At 57.7% G+C, this 5,452-nt stretch overlaps 1 protein-coding gene across 12 annotated transcripts in view; it reads right to left on the bottom strand.

Annotated features, from left to right (window-relative positions):
* The window catches only part of IQCE (IQ motif containing E), a 41,872-nt gene that overhangs the window by 36,163 nt on the left and 257 nt on the right, over window positions 1-5,452 (bottom strand). For 2 of the 12 annotated variants that reach the window (XM_042972565.1, XM_042972562.1), the window contains exon 2: window positions 5,127-5,326. The exons of 9 other annotated variants lie outside the window; for them this stretch is intronic. The gene's annotated coding sequence lies outside the window, so the exon portion shown is untranslated. Of the gene's footprint in view, window positions 1-5,126; window positions 5,327-5,452 lie in introns of those variants that run through there. One more of the 12 variants, XM_042972564.1, reaches the window with a different exon arrangement.

Genomic DNA, 5,452 nt, shown 5'->3' on the forward strand with positions numbered 1-5,452 from the left:
GGCCCCCCACGGTCACAAGTACAAAGTGAAAACAGCCCATCCACGGCTGCTGAGACAGTGACTCAAGAAACCCACTCCGAGTTAGCTCAGAACATGCAAAGTGGGCAGCGGCCAGCCCGCTCGGTTGCAGCCCAAAGAACGGTGGCGGACGTGACACAAAGCTCCACCCACTCGGGCTGCTCCACGTCTGTCCATCTAGCGGCACCACATCCAAGGATCCGCTATGTACTGTCGATAAAGAAACGGTTTTGGAGAAAAGGAACGTGTCTCACATCGTTTAAATGCTCTCTTATTCATCTTCACATCAAGGCACAAGGGACCTGGGACTGGATCCTGACAAGAACAAGTCAAAGTCATTTAAAAACACAACGCGCATTAATACATGCCTTATTTGGCCGTAGAAACCTTCCTGCCCGGCCGTGGAGGGTAGAGGAAAACCTGTACCACCTAATTTCAGTACGAGGATGTCATTTCCCAAGAGAAGACTGTTTCTGTGCTAACTCACTTACTCAGTTTTAAATCCTAAAAAAAGGGAAAGGAGGAACACACATAAACCCGTAAATCCCCTCTGATCGCCGTGCTGTTGATTCGCGGTGCGGTTGCCAGGAGTTAGGAACTGACACCCGTCCTGGGAGCCGAGAAGCCTGTGTCTGCTGGTGAGCGTGTCTCAGCAAGCCGTGTGGGTGCGGCTGAACCCACACGGTGTCGTCGTGGGACTTTGCTGCCTTCTGAAAAGCACAAGTACGGACTAAGCCATATGGCCATAGTATCAGTACCTTAAGGAACAATTCTTTCAGCAGATGTTCCACTGGAAACATATGGCCGTGCCAGAAGGGTGCGGGGTGGGTAAGGTGTCGCTGTCGGGACGGGGCAGCCCTCCAGCCCAGCGATCTTAAACACAGGGTCCGGACTAAAGGTGTGGCGTGACCTGATGTGGGACGGGGGGAAGGTCGTGTGCCCCAAATAAACAGAATCTTTCATCGGCCACTGACGGATTTTCTGCGGCATTTCACAAGTGATGTTTTAAGGCACGACTAGCACGTGACGATCACAGAGCGTCTTCCTTGAGCACAGCGTGTGAAAATGACGCCCAACGTTTAGGAAGGGAAGGCAGCAGGTTCAACGTGCAGATCCCGTGCCAGATCTGGGGAGACACGGTGGCGACCGCGCCCTGGCATCGCAAAGGACACGCCTGCCGACGGCGGGTGTGGACCCGCTGGAAACCGCACAGAGGAGGAGCGACGACTTTCTCTGTGGACGCCGGTCATCATTACTTGTTTAATGGCCTGAAGGCTCAACAGGGAAACGAGGCTACCGTGTGGCGGACAAAACCAAGGGATCTGTCTCCCACAGGTGCGCTCACCCACCACGCCTTCCCCCCCCCCCCCCCCCCCCCCCCCCCGCGGATCCTCCCCACCTTCCCTCCCTCTGCCCGCCAGTCAGGCTGCAGCAGACAGACCAGGGGCTGCGTTAAAGACAATGAACGCGTTGATGTCTCTGAGCACAGTCTGAGCTGCCGCACCCGTTCCCTGGGCGTCGGGAGCCCGGGGCGGCCGCGGGGCAGGCGGGCGGAGAGCCCGACGGGGCCCAGAGCAGCATCGTGCCTCCCCGCTGGCTGTGTGACGTTGGCCACACCACTGACCCTGTGCATCCCAGCTTCCTCAACAAAGGAGAACACGTTCCTCTACCGGATTTTCAAAAGCACTAGAAGTATATGTGTACTAAGCAGACACTGGGAAAAAAGAGCGGGTCTCGAAGGAGACGGGGGAGCCTGCGGGGATTCAGTACACGGTGTCAGCGAAAAAGGAATACAATACGTTCCCTAGGAGTGGTCTTCCAGAATGATGGGGTGAGGAGCTCGGACGACTGTCTCCTCAACAGACAGCCGTTTAATACAGAAAGTCATCAAACAAACAATCATTTGGGTTTCTGGAAACTGGCCTAAGGGCAGAGAGCAACGGAGGAGATTCACTCAAGAAAATCTACTAAATCTGGGAGAGAACAGTCCGGGGCATCCCTTGCCCCCCCACCCCCAGCCGTGTCCCACGGGAACTCCTCCAGGGAGATAGGCTCTAGGTGGGTGCAGGCAAGACAGTGGTGAGCGGTGGGGGAGATTCCCTGCGCCCAGAAGGAGGGTGTAAGCCCTACCCCAGGAGCAGCCGACTAGGAATTCTAGGTCCCCAGCTTGCTCGCGGGGCAGAGGTTCCGCTCAGGGAGGGTCAGGCCCCCACCTCCCCGCACCACAACAGGACTGTCACTCGAGGAGGCCGTCCCTGCTGTTGGCCCCGGGCGGTAGCACGGGGGCCTGGCTGTATTTGTAGTGCATGGTGGAGGATCCCAATGGCTCCCCGATTCCGATGCCAAGTTGAAGACAACGGGGACGTGGTGGGGAGCCATGACAGGGGCCTCCTAGCTCTGTGACGGCAGCAGCAGGAAGCCCGTCTGAAGAACAACCAGAAGCTTAACAGAGCCCAGAAGAGCCTTCCTGGGGTCACAGTCGACCTCGAGGGTCAGGGAGGCTGCCTCCAAGTGCTAGACCGCGCGCACGTGGCCGTGGGCTTGAGGAGGGCTTGGAAACACTCCCCACACACCTAGACCAACCCTGGCTGAGGGGCCTTAGCACAACCTCGAAGCAAACACTGGCTGCACAAGAAACCACCCGGCCACAAGAGCCGCTCCCAGGAGCCAGGCCTACAGGTACAATATCTGGAGGTCCGGAGGGCACGTGCGCGTCTAAGGCTGCCCGTGCAGGGGAGACGGAGAGGGGCAACCCAAGCTCTAGTCCCTGGCTGCGGGTGGGCAAAACCGTAAAGTTGCGCACTGTGACAGCAGCCTCCAAGCCACACGCACACAGATGCACACATGCACGCACGCACACGCACACACTGACAGGCCAAGGGGCTTAGCCACAGCCGTTGATCAAAAAATGGCTTCTGTTGACCCAAGGGTGACCCCTAGGTAGTGAAGTTAAGAGAGATGCAAACAAGACAAAACCTGCAGGGAACCAGAGGCTGCACAGCGCGGGCAGAAGGACCTCAGAGTCCAGCTAAGTCACTCACCAAACACGGACCACCAAGCAAACACCAAGCCCATGGGGAGGAGGGGTGGCGACCCAGGGTCGCTGTCACATTCCATCTAAATGTCTAGCTTCCGACAGGAAACCACGAGATACCCAGAGAAACAGGAAAGTGTGAGCGTTAGAAGCGGGAAAGAGCAGAAATAGAAACTTCTGAAGGAGCCCGGATGAGGGACTTAGCAAAGACTTCAGAGCAGCCATTATAAATATGTTCAAGCCGTGGTGCTGTGAGGCTGCAGGATGATCTGGGAGGCAGGAGAGCACAGGAGATTGTGAGCAAAAGGTCGGGGGCAGGGCTGGGGGGAGAGGAGACCTGAGGTCTGGGCCAGGGGGCTAATAAAGCACGCGACATAGAACCTTACACATAGTAAATGTCTAATAAATGCTCTTCTTGTCTCGTTCTAGAAACTGTGAGCCTTTTTACGAATGTTGGCCCTTAAATCACCAGTGGCCCCACTCAGCCTCTACGTCACCCCCGTGGCTCTGTACTGCGGTCAGCGGAGCCGCTTACGGCCGCCGCACAGTGAGGCCCCTGGCACACAGTAAGCGCTCTGCGAAAGTTCACGAGCAAGCCTAGAGGCAGCTCTATTCCAAGGGACTTGAGAGAATGGACAGCCTGGACAGGGCCTGCTCTCAAGAGGTTCTTGTCTAACTGAGCACAGATGCAAGCTAGCAGAAAAGCCGCACGTTAGCCTGGACCAAGGGCGTCTCCTAGACGTGGAGAGAGCTTTGCAACAGTTTCTCCTTGAGACCAAGGCAACATGGCTTAACTTGTTCTGTGTCCTCAGAGCCTCACACGTAAGGGGCTTAGCAAATGTTTATGTGCGTAAGGATGTTTATAGTAGCACTGTTTCTAATAGCTGAACAGCGAAAACAAAAGAGTAAAGAGCAGGGAAATGGGTGAATACAACAAGGGCATCCACAGGTTAGACTTTTTCATACCATGCTCGTGAAAACGTGCGGCTGTGGGAAAACGCTAACAACAAATTAAACAGTAAAGGTTACAAAACGAGTCAAATACGCTCTCAACTTTTTTCAAAGGTGCGTGGAAAAAGCATTGCAAAAAGATTGGAAGGAAATCCGCCAGATACTGACCAGGTCTTGTGCAGGTAAACGGACTTTCTAAGTTTTCTCTAACGGTCATGAGTTTTACAATCACGACATAAAACGTCACTTTCTAAAGATGAAGGAGCCTTAGCGGTAACTGAGTCGCGTGTAGGTGGGCGGGCCTCCCAGATGAGGCAAGACTCGCTGCCTTGAGGGACAAGTTCAGTCGCTCCCAGGGGCCAGCAGCACTGAGCCTGGGCCCTCGCTGTCCAGCCCGGCTGAGTGCTGCCCTCTCAGTGAGAAGGAAGCAAAGTGAGCAAATTTCCCTCTGTCTGGAGCCCTCCCAAGGCTTCTCACCCCGCCTGCAGTAAAATCCACGCTCCCTGCATGGCCTGCACGGCTCCCGTGGCCAGGCGGGTGCCCACCTTCCATGCACACCCCTTTCCCCCAGGAGGTCCCAGCAAGCTTTCGTGCAGGCGCTGCGCCACACCCCACTCTCCCCTCTCAGGACCTTAGTCCATGCTGGTACATGCTTAGTACATGCTGCTGCCCCACGGCTCTCAGGTCTTTACCAGCCTGTCTCCTTCTCGTCCTCATCCAGGGCGTCCTCAGAGCGGCTGCTCCGGGCACCCCGTCTAAAGCAGCCCTCTGCAACACCTCCATCACATGGGGCCTGTTTTATTTTCTGCACAGCTCACTCTCTGAAGTGATCTTGACGCTCTGTTTCCTGCCTTCTTCTCCCCCAACGGGAATGCCACTTACCCACGTGGATGCCTCCCCTCCAGCGGGTAGTGGGCGCACCCAAAACACTTGGAAAAGGCACGAGCGGACAGCACGTTTGCCCTCACCCAAAGGAGTAAACCTGGGGACGCCTCCCCCGGGGAAGCCTTCTCCCATCAGCGCCGGGCAGGGCACTGTTGTCGGGGCCGGGGGGGTTTTCCCCCTGCACACCCAGGCCGGCCGCTGCCCCCCGCCCCGGAGGCACGGGTGGGCCAGCACTTACACAGTAAGCTCCGTCGCCCCGCGGACCGCGGTAGCAGGCTCGGCACGGGCCGGGGCCTCGAAAGAGGGCGCGGCGTCCGGGAGGGCTTCCTGGAAGCGGCGGCCTGTGCACGGGCTGGCGGGGTCTAGGGGCGGCTGGAGGCTGGGTGAGGGGCGGCGACGCCCGGCCGGCTGCACGCGGGCGGGGGCCCAAGGGTCGGTCTTATGCGGTAACAATAATGGCAGCTGTCACCCGGCGGCCTCCGGCCGTGTGCCCCTTCCTCCGGACCGCGCCTGGCCCCGAGAGCCGGCGAGCTGGAGGGAGCGAGGAGGCCCGCCCGCGCTTAC

Source organism: Panthera tigris, chromosome E3, assembly GCF_018350195.1.
Source record: "Panthera tigris isolate Pti1 chromosome E3, P.tigris_Pti1_mat1.1, whole genome shotgun sequence".
NCBI classification, from domain to species: Eukaryota; Metazoa; Chordata; class Mammalia; order Carnivora; family Felidae; genus Panthera; species Panthera tigris.